This window comes from Oncorhynchus mykiss, chromosome 22 (assembly GCF_013265735.2).
Source record: "Oncorhynchus mykiss isolate Arlee chromosome 22, USDA_OmykA_1.1, whole genome shotgun sequence".
NCBI classification, from domain to species: domain Eukaryota; kingdom Metazoa; phylum Chordata; class Actinopteri; order Salmoniformes; family Salmonidae; genus Oncorhynchus; species Oncorhynchus mykiss.
The window spans coordinates 22,009,794-22,027,587 of NC_048586.1; the positions used below are offsets into that span (position 1 = coordinate 22,009,794).

The 17,794-nt window shown below is 42.6% G+C and overlaps 1 protein-coding gene across 3 annotated transcripts in view; it reads right to left on the reverse strand.

The window, feature by feature from the left end:
* Positions 1 to 11,561, reverse strand: part of hecw2a (HECT, C2 and WW domain containing E3 ubiquitin protein ligase 2a) — a 52,203-nt gene extending 40,642 nt beyond the window's left edge. For all 3 annotated transcript variants that reach the window (XR_005038799.1, XM_021579280.2, XM_021579278.2), the window contains exon 1: positions 11,480 to 11,561. The gene's annotated coding sequence lies outside the window, so the exon portion shown is untranslated. The remainder of the gene's footprint in view (positions 1 to 11,479) is intronic.
* Between the last annotated feature and the right edge of the window lie 6,233 nt (positions 11,562 to 17,794).

The following is a 17,794-nucleotide window of genomic DNA, read 5'->3' on the forward strand; positions in this document are numbered from 1 at the left end:
GGACCCTATTCCAACTAAACTACTGAAAGAGCTGCTTCCTGTGCTTGGCCCTCCTATGTTGAACATAATAAACGGCTCTCTATCCACCGGATGTGTACCAAACTCACTAAAAGTGGCAGTAATAAAGCCTCTCTTGAAAAAGCCAAACCTTGACCCAGAAAATATTTAAAAAACTGTCGGCCTATATTGAATCTTCCATTCCTCTCAAAAATTTTAGAAAAGGCGCAGCAACTCCCTGCCTTCCTGAAGACAAACAATGTATACGAAATGCTTCAGTCTGGTTTTAGACCCCATCATAGCACTGAGACTGCACTTGTGAAGGTGATAAATGACCTTTTAATGGCATCAGACCGAGGCTCTGCATCTGACCTCGTGCTCCTAGACCTCAGTGCTGCTTTTGATACCATCGATCACCACACTCTTTTGGAGAGATTAGAAACCCAAATTGGTCTACACGGACAAGTTCTGGCCTGGTTTAGATCTTATCTGTCGGAAAGATAGTTGGTCTCTGTGAATGGTTTGTCCTCTGACAAATTAACTGTAAATGTCGGTGTTCCTCAAGGTTCCGTTTTACGACCACTATTGTTTTCACTATATATTTTACCTCTTGGGGATGGAATTTGAAAACATAATGTTAACTTTCACAGCTATGCGGATGACACACAGCTGTACATTTCAATGAAACATGGTGAAGCCCCAAAATTACCCTCGCTTAGAAGCCTGTGTTTCAGACTAAATGAAGTGGATGGCTGCAAAATGTCTACTTTTAAACTCGGACAAAACAGAGATGCTTGTTCTAGGTCCCAAGAAACAAAGAGATCTTCTGTTGAATCTGTCAATTACTCTTAATGGTTGTACAGTCGTCTCAAATAAAACTGTGAAGGACCTCTGCGTTACTCTGGACCCTGATCTCTCTTTTGACGAACATATCAAGACTGTTTCAAGGACAGCTTTTTTCATTGCATAACATTGCAAAAATCTGAAACTTTCTGTCCAAAAATGATGTAGAAAACTTGTATCCATGCTTTTGTTACTTCTAGGTTAGACTACTGCAATGCTCTACTTTCCGGCTACCCGGATAAAGCACTAAATAAACTTCAGTTAGTGCTAAATACGGCTGCTAGAATCCTGACTAGAACCAAAAAATGTGATAATATTACTCCAGTGCTAGCCTCCCTACACTGGCTTCCAGTCAAGGCAAGGGCTGATTTCAAGGTTTACTGCTAACCTACAAAGCATTACATGGGCTTGCTCCTACCTATCTCTTTGATTTGGTCCTGCCGTACATACCTACACGTTTGCTACAGTCACAAGACGCAGGCCTCCTAATTGTCCCTAGAATTTCTAAGCAAACAGCTGGAGGCAGGGCTTTCTCCTATAGAGCTCCATTTTTATGGAAGGTTCTGCCTACCCATGAGAGAGAAGCAAATTCGGTCTCAACCTTTAAGTCTTTACTGAAGACTCATCTCTTCAGTGGGTCATATGATTGAGTGTAGTCTGGCCCAGGAGTGTGAAGGTGAACGGAAAGGCTCTGGAGCAACGAACCGTCCTTGCTGTCTCTGCCTGGCCGGTTCCCCTCTTTCCACTGGGATTCTCTGCCTCTAACCCTATTACAGGGGCTGAGTCACTGGCTTACTGGTGCTCTTTCATGCCGTCTCTAGGAGGGGTGCATCAATTCAGTGGGTTGAGTCACTGATGTAATCTTCCTGTTAGGGTTGGCACCCCCCCTTGAGTTGTGCCGTGGCGGAGATCTTTGTGGGCTATACTCGGCCTTGTCTCAGGATGGTAAGTTGGTGGTTGAAGATATCCCTCTAGTGGTGTGGGGGCTGTGCTTTGGCAAAGTGGGTGGGGTTATATCCTTCCTTTTTGGCCCTGTCCGGGGGTATCATCGGATGGGGCCACAGTGTCTCCTGACCCCTCCTGTCTCAGCCTCCAGTATTTATGCTGCAGTAGTTTGTGTCTGGGGGCTAGGGTCAGTTTGTTATATCTGGAGTACTTCTCCTGTCTTATCCGGTGTCCTGTGTGAATTTAAGTATGCTCTCTCTAATTCTCTCTTTCTTTCTCTCCCTCGGAGGACCTGAGCCGTAGGACCATGCCTCAGGACTACCTGGAATGATGGCTCCTTGCTGTCCCCAGTCCACTTGGCCGTGCTGCTGCTCCAGTTTCAACTGTTCTGCCTGCGGCTATGGAATCCTGACCTGTTCACCGGATGTGCTACCTGTCCCAGACCTACTATTTGACCATGCTGGTCATTTATGAACATTTGAACATCTTGGCCATGTTCTGTTATAATCTCCACCCGGCACAGCCAGAAGAGGACTGGCCACCCCTCATAGCCTGGTTCTTCTAGGTTTCTTCCTTGGTTTTGACCTTTCTAGGGAGTTTTTCCTAGCCAACGTGCTTCAACACCTGCATTGCTTGCCGTTTTAGGCTGGGTTTCTGTTTTCTGACATCGGCTGATGTAAAAAGGGCTTTATAAATACATTTGATTGATTGATAACTCTGCAGCAGGAGACAAAGGTCACTGCCTTATTTGGGTTTCCTATAAGCCCCTAGTGCTAATGTTGACATATCTGAATCAGACAGGAAACGGTTCTAAGGGCCAGTTCAGAGAATGCCACCTTGACTTTTCCTCTGTTTCTGTGCTGGGTGGTGTCTCCCTGCTGAAACTTATTATATACCGGATAGGTTTTTGATTAACAAAAAGGAGAGCAGTGAAGTCAATCTGGAAACTCCTGTAACAGAAGTGTAATGTCTTACATTGTGCACATCTGCAATATCATCAGTTCATCCTGCTGCCCGAGGCAACATATCACGGAATCTCAGTTTCATAGTGATTTATAGTGAACGATCCATGTTGCTCAGTGCGACATTACATGAGAAGAGAGGTCATGCATGTGTGAGATGATTGCCTGTGTGTCCGGACTGATACTGGAGAAAGGAATGCTTGCATGGATGTCCCTGAGTCAACAAGACTATTCAACTGGGGAAGACATGCATGCAGGCACAAATCAATACAGTGGGGCAAAAAAGTATTTAGTCAGCCACCAATTGTGCAAGTTCTCACACTTAAAAAGATGAGAGAGGCCTGTAATTTTCATCATAGGTACACTTCAACTATGACAGACCTAGCCAGTCTCCAGATCTCAACCCCATAGAAAAGGGAGTTGAAAATCCATGTTGCCCAGCAACAGCCCCAAAACATCACTGCTCTAGAGGAGATTTGCATGGAGGAATGAGCCAAAATACCAGCAAGTGTGTGAAAACCTTGTGAAGACTTACAGAAAACGTTTGACCTCTGTCATTGCCAACAAAGGGTATATAACAAAGTATTGAGATAAACTTTTGTTATTCACCAAATACTTATTTTCCACCATAATTTGCAAATAAATTCATTAAAAGTCCTACAATGTGATTTTTCTGGATTTTTTTTTCTCATTTTGCCTGTCATAGTTGAAGTGTACCTATGATGAAAATTACAGGCCTCTCTCATCTTTTTAAGTGGGAGAACTTGCACAATTGGTGGCTGACTAAATACTTTTTTGCCCCACTGTATGTACACAGCTACATGTGCGCGCGCACACACACTTGTGGGAGAAGGAGCATTTTGAGTCCAGTGAGAGAAAAGTCTGTACACTTGAATGGTAGTTATGCAACTGTTCTTGAGGTCAGTCCTCAAATTCCTTCCATGTCTGTATGCCATTGTTTTCTCTAATTTGAGTGGGAGAGGTCTGGGTTATGTCTGTCTCACTGAGCCAACGGGATAAGGAGCCTGTTCACTGCCTCTATACACAGTAAGGAGCCTTGACCAGCCTTCCTTTCCTTGAAATAAATAATGGCTCTTACGTGACTGGATAGGTGAACGCTAGGCTTCTGCTACACCGCTTTAATCCATCATGTCATGTGAGATCTGTGATTGATTTGCATCTAGGATGTAAAGGAAGCAAGTATTCATTTTAAAGATGCAAAACAAGGCCATGGTAACCATTTATGCTTAGGACAAAAAATTGCAGATTCCAAAGGTTGGTAAAGAAAAAATAATAATAATGCTCTTCTTTATTGGGACTCACAGAATCCATCTGGTGCTTTGAGATTCTGGTTATAACTGTGTGAAAGAGTATTATTAGGCCTATAAATAAATAATCAGTTCCATTTTGAACTTGTTGGGCACCAGGTTTATGGTAAAGCATAGATTCCTATTGTTGGGAAAGAATACCAGAGCTGTTGGGTACAAATACTGGTTGAATAAACATTGCTTCCACATCATTAAAATGAAAAAAATGCAACAATTAACAATTTTACTGAGTTACAGTTCATATAAAGGAAATCAGTCAATTGAAAAAAAGGAATTAGGCCCTAATTTATGGATTTCACATGACTGGGCAGGGGTGCAGCCATGGGTGGGACCCAGGCCCACCCACTGGGAAGCCAGGCACAGACAATCAGATTATGTTTTTCCCCAACAAAGGGCTTTATTACAGACTGAAATACTTCTTTGTTTCATCAGCTGTCCGTGTGGCCAGTCTCAGACGATCCCACAGGTGAAGAAGCTGGATGTGGAGGTCCTGGGTTTGCGTGGTTACACGTGGTCTGCGGTTGGGAGGTCAGTTGGACAGACTGCCAAATTCTCTAAAACAAAGTTGGAGGTGGCTTATGGTAGAGAAATAAACATTACATTCTCTGGCAACAGCTCTGGTGGACATTCCTGCAGTCAGCATGCCAATTGCACGCTCCCTCAAAACATCTGAGGCATTTTGTTCTGTGACAAAACTGCAGGAGGATGCATCTTGGCAAATGACAAATTCTCACTAAACAGGGATGTAAACAAATTTTAGAGAAAAGCTTTTTCAGTTAATGATACCAACACATTACATAGTGTGATATATATATATATATATATATATATACATACACATACACACACACTGCTCCAAAAAATTAAGGGATCACTTAAACAACACAATGTAACTCCAAGTCAATCACATTTCTGTGAAATCAAACTGTCCACTTAGGACGCAACACCGATTGACAATAAATTTCACATGCTGTTGTGCAAATGGAATTGACAACAGGTGGAAATTATAGGCAATTAGCAAGACAATAAAGGAGTGGTTCTGCAGGTGGGGACCACAGACCACTTCTCAGTTCCTATGCTTCCTGGCTGATGTTTTGGTCACTTTTGAATGCTGGCGGTGCTTTCACTCTAGTGGTAGCATGAGACAGAGTCTACAACCCACACAAGTGGATGGCACATCAATGCGAGCTGTGGCAAGAAGGTTTGCTGTGTCTGTCAGCGTAGTGTCCAGAGCATGGAGGCGTTACCAGGAGACAGGCCAGTACATCAGGAGACGTGGAGGAGGCCGTAGGAGGGCAACAACCCAGCAGCAGGACCGCTACCTCCGCCTTTGTGCAAGGAGGAGCAGGAGGAGCACTGCCAGAGCCCTGCAAAATGACCTCCAGCAGGCCACAAATGTGCATGTGTCTGCTCAAACGGTCAGAAACTCCATGAGTGTGGTATGAGGGCCCGACGTCCACAGGTGGGGGTTGTGCTTAGAGCCCAACACCGTGCAGGACGTTTGGCATTTGCCAGAGAACACCAAGATTGGCAAATTCGCCACTGGCGCCCTGTGCTCTTCACAGATGAAAGCAGGTTCACACTGAGCACATGTGACAGACGTGACAGTCTGGAGACGCCGTGGAGAACGTTCTGCTGCCTGCAACATCCTCCAGCATGACCGGTTTGGCGGTGGGTCAGTCATGGTGTGGGGTGGCATTTCTTTGGGGGGGCCGCACAGCCCTCCATGTGCTCGCCAGAGGTAACCTGACTGCCATTAGGTACCGAGATGAGATCCTCAGACCCCTTGTGAGACCATATGCTGGTGAGGTTGGCCCTGGGTTCCTCCCAATGCAAGACAATGCTAGACCTCGTGTGGCTGGAGTGTGTCAGCAGTTCCTGCAAGAGGAAGGCATTGATGCTATGGACTGGCCCGCCCGTTCCCCAGACCTGAATCCAATTGAGCACATCTGGGACATCATGTCTCGCTCCATCCACCAACACCACGTTGCACCACAGACTGTCCAGGAGTTGGCGGATGCTTTAGTCCAGGTCTAGGAGGAGATCCCTCAGGAGACCATCCTCCACCTCATCAGGAGCATGCCCAGGAATTGTAGGGAGGTCATACAGGCACGTGGAGGCCACATACACTACTGAGCCTCATTTTGACTTGTTTTAAGGACATTACATCAAAGTTGGATCAGCCTGTAGTGTGGTTTTCCACTTTAATTTTGAGTGTGACTCCAAATACAGACCTCCATGGGTTGATAAATTTGATTTCCATTGATAATTTGTGTGATTTTGTTGTCAGCACGTTCAACTATGTGAAGAAAAAAGTATTTAATAAGAATATTTAATTAATTCAGATCTAGGATATGTTATTTTAGTGTTCCCTTTATTTTTTTGAGCAGTATATATATATATATATATATATATATATATATATATATATATAGAGAGAGAGATATATATATATATATCACACTATTTATTTTTGCATCTGATAAAAGGTGAATCAGCGTGGAAAAAGGAATTTGGGTATTTTACCTAAATCCAATGACATGGTAAAATGTTTTGTTGAAATTCAAAACTATATGTTGAACTGATATCTGTGCCCGGTTGGATAAGCAAAAGGTTGAATTCTCTTCATTATTTTAGAAATGCTGTCTTCCTACAGCCCTTCTTTGAAGGAAAGTCACTGATCTGATATGACTAGATCGGTCAAAGATATGTTGTGGGGCCCTTGCTTTCTCCTGTCCAGTCATGTTAAATCAATAATTATTTAAAAGGAAATAAGGAAAGAAGACTGTAATTGTAAAGTATTATAGTGAATGGCAGGAGTGGGTAAAGTCATCTCCCTTAGGGAGTTTGTAACATCCCAGCGCTTCACCATTAAAAGTGACTCACGCCTCAGATCTGGGACCCACTTCAATGGCCACACAGTGCGACATCTCATTTTGACACCAATGTAGCAAACGATGGGGGTGATTACCTCCCCGAATGGGAATGCAACCTGGTTTCCCTGATCGCAAAACAGCTAGCAATAAACCTTGTGGAAGTTCACAACTACCGTATTTATGTCTTCCAGGCTTCCTGTCGATATTCTGTCCAGAGGACATTTGGGCCTCTCAAAGGCCAAAAAAACTCAGAGGATAGTAAGTGCACACACTTCCATGCCAAAAACACATCTTGCCAAGGAGAAGTGCTGAATCTTCACAATGCAAGGCACTGTTCAAAGCACACACACAAACATGGACTCCCCTTATATCAGGCGCAGGGGGGTGGGTGTGTGTGTACATGCTGACAGTAGCATGTTAGCAAGTGTGTGCTCAGTATTGTTTTGATTTTTGAACTGACGGCACAGACTTGTATTGGTTATCAAATACTGTAATTTAAACAGCTAGCACACACTATACTTCTACACAGTGTTTTTCAACATGGATACACCTTGCTCTGAGTGTATTCACCTTGCTCTGAGTGTATTCTCCGAGGACGTTTTCTTGAGTGCGTTCTTGTGAGGATGAGAGTGTGGAGAACGCATAAAACATTACATTTGACAAGCACTCGCACTCCCTCTACTGTATTGCCTCACACTGCATCTCCCCATTCACTGAACCTGCTTCCAGCCATGACAATGGCAACAAGAGACGAAACAAGATACACATAAAGCAAACATTTTACTTCAGAATTATTAGCTAGATATGTGATAATGTAGCTACCCAGATAGTTTAATTGGCAAAAATGACCTAAAACTAATGTTACATAAGGTAGATGTCAATTCTTCATGGGTAGCTAGCTAACAATTCTTTGTGGCTATCTGGCTAGCTAACAGTAGTACCTAGCCAGTTAGCCCTATTGACATATTATGGGCTTGCGATCTACAGTGTGTAGGCAGGTAAACATGCCCGAAACAGCATGTAATTATTAACGTATGAAGATTAAATATTGTAGTCAGAAAACATAAGAGATGTGGATAGGCAGCATTTAATTCTGAAGTTTGTAATAACATATTAACACATGTAATAAAGCATTCACTGATTATTGTCTGCCTGTGGCCTAACCATGCAATTATAAGCTTGCACTCTGTTTTATAAACTCCCCTCTCCCTGTCCCACAGCAGATACTAACCGCACTGGCATCCCCCCCGCACAGGTGGCTGGCTATGATAACACACCCACATCCAAACACACACACTGAAACTCTCTAACCACACACACCAGCACAGAGAACAAAGAACTCAGTTCTGCACCAATGAAGAAGGGACAGCGGGACCAGACCCCGCCCTGCTGTTCCACGCCAACCAGTCCGAAGCAAGAACAAAGACGATTCTACCTACGTCATTCTATGTACAAATTCTGATGCACGCTTTGTTTTCGGCGCACGTTCCAGGGTCTCTCTCTGAGTCAATTGAACAGCCTGAGCAATATTTTTCATTGTAATAAACAGCCTTACATATATTTTATTCCACCGTGTCCTGGTTCATGACCGAGTCCAGTTCCTCCAATCTTATCATCAACAAGTTAGACTGTATTTTCTCTCGCTTCAGCTCAAATAATGTGGTTGCGTCATATTTCTTTGCATATTTCCGTTGAAGCTTGCGTCGATGCATGCTTCAAAATATGTACTAATGGAATATGCATTTGAGAAGTGCCTTACGGGCTCCGTTTCGCGCACTTTGATTTGGACTCATACTCCGACCCTCCCGTGTGGTAGTCTGCATTTTGAGAACACCCAGGCATTGTATCTATGACGCATACACGTACAGTACTCTCAGAGCCACAAATAAAAACACATGCAGAATGCACTCACAGTCCACACAGCTATAATATGATATCATGTAAATTAAGCATGCTGATGTTACTGTGGATATAGGCTAATCATTGACCTGTTCACTATGGGTAATGCAGTTCATACGAACGTGTAAGCTTTATTGATGCACTGAGGCCTCATAATAATGAATGCAGTTCTGACTCACTATGAGAGCAATAACTGTATACTGTGCCAGGGTTTGTCATGGCTACTTCGTTGGCTGCTTCCCCATGGGAATACTTGCCTGGAATGAGTCACATGCTGAGAGGTATCCCACAATGACCTGCAATGCGAGTGAGCACCACGGAAGCTCACTTCCTGTTTTCATGCAGTACCCCTTTAGAACGCTGATATTTTTATAAACAATGGAAGAAGGCTACTAACATATGCACATTAATCTGCACCTTAATTTTACACTTATGTGCATACACACAGACAGAAAGACACGCAGGGTCAAGAAAAAACATATGAAACAAGCATGTAAACTGTACAGCCAAACCAGACAAATCCATTTAACTTGTTCTCACTCTCCCTACTGTACATCACTTTGTCCAACTACACCTGCACTGCATGACCCCACAAAAGAGATGGCGACAAAGACAGCCTGAGACAACCAGGGACAATACGATGGAAAATGTACCATTCTGGGTCAAAGTTGTCCATTGGCACAGACCTAGGATCAGGTCATCTTCTCTGAATCCTCACCTTAGCGACACTTGTTTTAACCATTTCATTTTGAGTTTGATTCATTTCATGAACTGAGTTCAAATGGAAATGATCTTAACCCTGTCTGTGACTGCATCCATCCAAGTGAAGATTGGCAGGACTATTTGAAATTCAATATAAGATGCTACTGTTTGCTTTGATATAAACTAACGTAGGAGCCGTAAAAGAAAGAGTGGAGTGGAGTTCCCACATCTGGTTTTCTGCAAAAAAGAAGCTAGGTTGAATTAGCTGCATCCCTGAAAACTGGATGCATCCGGTTGTTGGCAACTAAGCCTAGCTTTGACACATCCTGAGTGTATCACTGATCACCTGATTTGAGGTGACTATACTGTACGTAAAGGCCAGGGGGGCACAGTTCTTGTCAATTAAATGCACAATTAAATTGATCAATTAAATGCACTGATTCCCCAACGAATGTACACACATGAAGGCTTTTGGTTTTGACATTGAGCCGATTCAAGACAAATTCATGTCGTATACACATCCACCATAGTTGCTGCGATGTTCTGAGCCAGCACAGTATGGTTTGAGTCTGCATGATATTGTGAAAGGGTAATAGTTTCCTCTTCCCAGGTCTTAAATCAGTGTCAGGTGAACAGGATAGAACGAGAACTAGCAGACACGTCAGCCCTTGAAGACTGGAGCTGTGACACCCTGGCTGTAGGCATAACAAACTCACTCATAACATCTGAAATAATGGCATGATGTCAATGCTCAGCTGCATAGCGCATGGAGTGAGCATTATGCTGTACTCCCCAGGGCATTACGCAGCCACAAAGTTATGTTACAATGGGTAGCCTATACCACCTACAGAGAAGTATCATGTTTTATAGCCTACTCTCAATATTGACAGGTGAATTGAACACATCTTACTATATTACCTAATGTAGACTACAAGGCAAGTTAGCCTACATCAATTAATTAGCATGTCAACACGTTAGGCTTCTCTCGAGCTGTCGAGGCCACAGGCGCATTGCTTTGCACACATTACTGAATAGGGACCGCACTGAACAGTTGGCGATCATTGCTCGCTATTGGGTTAGGCTACTCTGGGAATTCCCTACGTCAATTCTTAATGCAAATCTCCTTGACAAGACGCAGGCTATAAAATCAATCAATTTCACTTAATTGAAAGTGATGACATGCACAACATGACACTATTCACATGTAACGGTTTGGCTATACTAACAGATTTACATTCCTTCGGTCACCATCCTAAACGATAATAAAATGGCACATGAAATATTGACCACGGGTGTATCCATGGGTAGTATACCCATTGCTTACCTTTTGCGCAGAGGTGCGATAAAACAGACGTACACAAATTAAACGCGAGCATAGCCTTTATCCGCAGTTATGGTGTAGATATCACGATGGTTTTGTTACCTCTCTGTGCAGTCTCGGATTTATGGACAGGCGGGATACCGCTTTAGGAGACCCAAGTCCAGGCCAAATATGTAGAGGCAGCCTGGGTGTGAGTCATGTATAGCATCGGTATCTCTCCTCCGGTTGGCAGTAATGTTGGCGTGAAATTTTTAGGCTGCGGAGGCTGGACGGCCTTCTTGTAGGAGGCTGTCAGTGTCTAAAGGTGCGCGCTAGAAACACAATTGCCCCTTATTATTACGACCACAACGTTCGTTTTGTCGTCTTTTCAATGTATAGCTTTCTATGGTTTTGCGTCGCAATGCGTATTCCACACACTCAGCCATACTATCCGAATCATCTTCCCTGCCAGCAGATGCTCAAATCCGAACGCCCTATCCCGCAAGCAACACAGATTTGAAGCCGAACCTACAGAGTAAGATAGCAAATGTAACCTACCTAATTATTGCAGTTAGCCTATGAGTCGTTTGTCTAACAGGGGTAATTATGGAATTATTCATAATATACCTGATGCGTAAACCGTGCCTCCTCTGTTGAAATGGGCGGTGACTTAAAGGAGATAGACCCAGCCTGCAGAGCTGTGTATGGCGGCTGGCAGTGCAACCTGGTCTCAGAGTATTTTGTAGTATTCTGTACGTAAATCAGGCCCGCCTACTATTTTTTGTGGTCAAGGTTTTACGTTTACTATGTTACATCTAATATATGAGACCAGGTTGGTGTGTTGGAACGCGTGCATGCACGTCTCATATAGGCAGTGGCGATTTTTGCATATAAATTTTGGTGGGGCAAACTAAAAAAATATATTTTTAGATGCATGCCAGCAAACCCACTGCACAACACTAAACAATACATTAATTACACTATAACGGTGACAAACGGTGCCCACACAGTCCCAACACCTTACCACTGCTATACCTGTTAATTAATCAGTCTAATTTACTGCCTTTAAAAAAAACATAGCTGATATGGCTGACTTGCTTAAACAAATTAGGTTCCTACTGATAATTGAGATGTACAAACTATGACATAAGGGGATGATGAGCAGATAAGACTTGATACTACCCATCCTGCATGCGGGAGCGTAATCATAGCCTCAAACTAATTAGCATAACGCAGCGGACATAAATCTTCCTAGAAAATGTTCCTATTCATGAAAATCACAAATGAAATATATTGAGACACAGCTTAGCCTTTTGTTAATCACACTGTCATCTCAGATTTTTAAAATATGCTTTTACAGCCAACGTTAGACAAGCATTTGTGTAAGTTTATCATGGCATAATACTATGGCTAGGCTCTGCTAGCATCAGGCAACATTTTCACGAAAATAAGAAAAGCAATCAAATTAAATAATTTACCTTTGAAGAACTTCGGATGTTTTCACTCAGGAGACTCCCAGTTAGATAGCAAATGTTCCTTTTTTCAAAAATATTATTTTTGTAGGCGAAATAGCTCCGTTTGTTCTTCAGGTTTGGCTGAGAAATCGACCGGAAAATGCAGTCACTACAACGCCAAACTTTTTTCCAAATTAGCTCCATAATATCGACAGAAACATGGCAAACGTTGTTTAGAATCAATCCTCAAGGTGTTTTTCACATAGATATTCGATAATATATCCGTCGGGACAAATGGTTTCTCATAAGAAGCGATTGGAAAAATGGCTACTTGTGTACTTTACGCAAGATTTTCTGCGGGAGCCATCATGTGACCACTTGCTCAATGTGGTTCCTTACGGCTATTCTTCAACATAAATGCGTAAAAAGACTTCACAATGTTGTAGACACCTTGGGGAATACGTAGAAAACGTAAGCTCATTCGTAGCTCATTCACAGCCATATAAGGAGTCATTGGCATGAGGCGGTTTCAAAAAATGCGGCACTTCCTGATTGGATTTTTATCTGGGTTTCGCCTGTAACATCAGTTCTGTTGCACTCACAGACAATATCTTTGCAGTTTTGGAAACGTCAGAGTGTGCTCTATCCAAAGCTGTCAATTATATGCATAGTCGAGCATCTTGTCTTGACAAAATATCCAGTTTAAAACGGGAACGTTTTTTATCCAAAAATGAAAATACTGCCCCCTAGTTATAAAAGGTTTTTAATGAACGAGCTAGGACTGGCGTAGTCAATATAACTATTTGATCAGCTTTTTTGAAATGTACCAGCAACATAATTTAGAACATGGGCTGTTCTTACAGTATTCTCCCTGTACACCAAGTCAGAACCATAGGATAAATCAAGGGGGCATATAAGCAGACAATTTATGCAGCGGCATACAATACATTTTTGGACTCACCTTGTTGTGCTGTGCTCACTTGAAGCTGGTGCGGCAGTCCTTCGTGTGCAATTTTTTCAGAAAACGTCATCAAAGTCTGGCATTCTCTAGATTTATGGTGCTTTCAAAATAACCGAGAACACTGAGAAAAAACAAGGTCGTCAGTGATCTTCAGGTCAGAGCTCTAGAAAGAGGCCCGAGTTCCCGACTTGCAATTCCGAGTTGGATGACAGTTCAAAACGTATTTTCCTAGTCGGAACTTGTGAATTCACTAAAATCAGATTTCCCAGTTCTGAGTTTCCAGTTGTTTTGAGCGCGGCAGAAGTCATGCTGAATTGACACCATGGCTAATGTTGAATGTTTATACGTTTAAGCTTGGAAAAGAGACCCTTAAACACAGACTTGGGACCACACACCCACTCCACTGAATAGCAGGCAAGTGATTGCTTTCCAATGCTTGCAGTTAGCCACTGACTTCTTCCAAACCACTCACTGATGAAGTAACAATTTCCAACTTGTTGTGTAAATGTTAATGTCCAATGGCCAATGAGCACCGATATGTTTTATCTGTAATTTCTCTTCAAAATGTCTAATGTGACAAGGATTTAAAAGGATTTGCCAGTAGATTGTAGACTTGATTCATGATGATGACTGATACTTTTCTAGCTGAGATTTTGAAAGTATGGTCTTGACATGATCAGTCCAATCAAAGCTGATATAAGATATCATGTGATTTGAAGTAATTTTATCTGTGACCAATGATCTTGAGCTTTCTTGGATGGGCACTTCAAATGCACAGAGAAGGTGTGGACACACCTTCGCATTCCAGGCTTTTTCTTAATTTACTATTTTCTACATTGTAAAATAATAGTGAAGACATCAAGGAGGTGAAATGCAAAACTGACCTTGGGACTACTACATATCTGGCTGTATTTCAATGTAAAGTATCTCTTTAATAATACTTCCTGTTGACCCGACCGAGTGATATCTCACCTATGATCATGCTGTGCCCTCTGTGTCAGCCAGTTCAGATGAGGGAGGGGTTCACCAAAACAGCTGATATAACCTAGAGGATTTAGGGAGAAGGGGGAGAGGGATGAAGTGAAGAAGAGAGACTGTTATTGTGTGTGTGTGGTCTCACCTGGTGTCCACACTAAGTGGCTACTGAATACTTTATTAAACTGAAAAACAGACACGAGGACAAACAATAGAAGATAATTTCAATAGAAGATACTGTATGTGACGCAGACACCTATCGGATGGTACCTGAAACATTTAAATATAGAGGGGCTATGTGTCTGACCACTTGGCTATTGCAAAGCTAACCTCCAGGAAAATCATGACATTGCAGCAACAGATGATCCAGTGAAAATGGCTGTGTTTATGTGGTGTAAATCTGAAAATTAGCAGATGACAGATGGTTTTTTAAATTAATGCATGTGAGACTGGTTCCATGTACAACAAGACAGGCAGAGATGGAGAAAAACAACACAGAACAGTTGGTTACCTCTGGTTATGGACACTTTTGCCAGCAATAAAGCTTCCACGGCCTGTTCCTCGGACAGTGAACATCTGGCAATATCTACATTTTCGACCCCTTGGTCAGCTCGCTCTCTGAAAGTAAAGAAAACAGCTTATTTTTTATACATATGAAAACAATAACTGAGATATGACCGTTCAATCTAAAGCAGCAGATGATTTTTAGGATACGTCAATACAACCCATTGCTGCTTACCTGAGATGCCATCTTCGTAAGGTGTCCGCTTTGACTTCCTTTGTGTTGGAAAAAAGTTGCTTTCAGAACAATTATTTTTGATCGAAAATATAAAAATGTTTTCTCTAAAAAAAGACAAATGTACCTCAAATAGCATTTAAAAAATTACCTGTGAATAACCACACCTTCATACAAACGTGCTACTGTATGCAGAATTCTACTGTATGCAGAACCGAAGATGCTGCCATATCCTGCCAGCACGCCCACAAGCGAGGAACTCCGGAGCAGAATGATGCCATGTGGAAAGGAATGAGATGGGAACAGCAATTTGTTGCAAGTTGAGGTGGGCTAATAGCTGAACAACAGGCTATTCAACCTTTACTAAATAATAGTCTAATAGCCGAGCTAGGTGTGAAAATCTCCCCTCCTATCACAGACTAGATTTGCCCTAACGAACCAAAGGGGTAGCCTGCTACTCAATGTAATAAAGTAATGACTTTTCAAATAAGTTACCTTACACATTATGTTGGCAGACAATTTGTTAGCTACGCTGTTTGAATGTTAAATGACGAGACAGAGGCATTGATGCGAGTAACCAGTCTTGTTCAGTACATCACAACACATCCGGGTATCTCAAGCACCCCGGTAAAACACAAGAGTTGCAGTAATGAACATTTACCAACAGATGGCATCACTGTGCCATCTTACACCCATAACATACGCTGTCCTTACAAACCACATAGCATATCATTACAGCAGTATGTACTGGTATGTTTTTTATTTTATTTTATTTGTTAAAATGTTTACCCCCTTTTCTCCCCAATTTCGGGGTATCCAATTGTTAGTAATTACTATCTTGTCTCATCGCTACAACTCCCGTACGGGCTCAGGAGAGACCAAGGTCGAAAGCCATGCATCCTCCGAAACACAACCCAACCAAGCCGCTCTGTTTCTTAACACAGCGCGCCTCAGACCCGGAAGCCAGCCGCACCAACTACGCCACAGGAGTTGCTGGTGCACGATGAGACAAGGATATCCCTACCAGCCAAACCCTCCCTAACCCGACGATGCTTGGCCAATTGTGCGTCATCCCGCGAACCTCCCGGTCGCTGCCGGCTGCGATGCAGTGCCCTAGACCACTGCACCACCCGGGAGGCCCTATGTACTGGTATGTTAACTAGCTACCTAAAGTTAGTAGTTATACTTGACTTGATTATTCTCGTCATTCTTAGCTTAACTAAATGGTACAGTTTTGTGCTTTCTCAATGGACATTCGGGTAATTTCGTAAATTCGCTCTGGCTATCTATAGGCAAAAAAATTCTAAATTCAGCCAAGGCTAAAAAAGAGCGTTGGCTAAACTGGAACACTAGCGTGAGCCCAAAGCAGATTGATTGACTTGAACGTCGCAGAGCCTGTTTTGACTGGAGTGATGCTTAGAATTCCATTAAATACGTATGCCTTTTCATTTTACCACTACAATCTGTTCGTTGTACGAAACTGGAAAAAAACTACTTGTGTAGAAAGTAAACGTCCGCACCTCGATGGTGTCAGCTGTGCTTGCGTAATGAAAAAGTAGAAAAAAATAAGAACTGAGCTTGCTGCTCAGACTTACATAACTACAAAGAGGAGATTCTCCTGATTAAAATGGTACCCGTGTAACAGTTTTACTTCTCCTCGCCCCTACCTGGCCTCAAACCAGGAACCCTCTGTACACATAGACAACACCCACCCTCGAAGCATCATTACCCACCGCTCCACAAAAGCCGCGGCCCTTGCAGAGCAAAGGGAACAACAACTTCAAGGTCTCAGAGCGAGTGACGTCACTGATTGAAACACTATTAGCGCGCACCCCACTATAACTAGCTAGCCATTTCACACCGGTAACATCCGACTTAAAAAAAATCTAAATATACACATTGCAAGATATTTGGCGAAATAGACAGACATGCCTATATTTCTCCCATAGGAAACAATGGGAAGGCCGCAGAGTTCCAATATTATTTTTGTTGTTTACATTTTGTTGTTTACATTTTAACTATAAAACAACGTAAGCAGCCAACAATAGCGAAGCAGGCATTGTGACGTTGAACAATAAGCTGGGAATAGAACGTTCCGTTCGTAAGGCGAGTTGGTGCCACGGTGCTCAATAGAAATAAGGCCTGTTTTTCGCAATTACTTCAAAACGACGGCAAGCAGCTGGGAAATATGGTCATATTATGAAACTGGGCTCCACGGTGGATGCAATGAACTCGTTTTTATCAGAAAAGAACGTTGTTAAAAATGTGTGTCCAGCCTACTATCTAATATGCGTCCAGCCTTCTATGTACACGGATTTCAGAGCACTCTCGTCTGAGTGTACCAGAGCACAGAATAATTACTTTTACGAGCGCTCAACACCCATTGAATATGCCCTGTGTCCATAAATGTCAGAAAAAAAGTGTAATTAAATTGTTTCCAGCAGCACATTTATAGTCACCAACGCTCTGGTTAACACAAGTAGCTAGCCAATGTTTGCTTGGGCGCTTTACTGCCGTTGTAAGACCAGAACGCTCAAATCACTCCTCGGCCCGAGAGCTCCTCGGCCCGAGAGCTAAACGGTCTGAATTTACAAATTGACCATTTTTCTCTGAATTGGAACACTCTAATATGAATCAAATTAATTAAGCCAAATTTCATAAAATCAATCCCATATGCTATGTTATTACAAAAACGGTTTTAAATTCTCTGGTAATGCCAATACGGAATACTTTCAAATGCTTCTCAAAGAGGCCCTCTGGTGGTCAAACTAGCAATAACTTGCAGTAACGGAAGAAATGGCTGAGAATTAAATGAC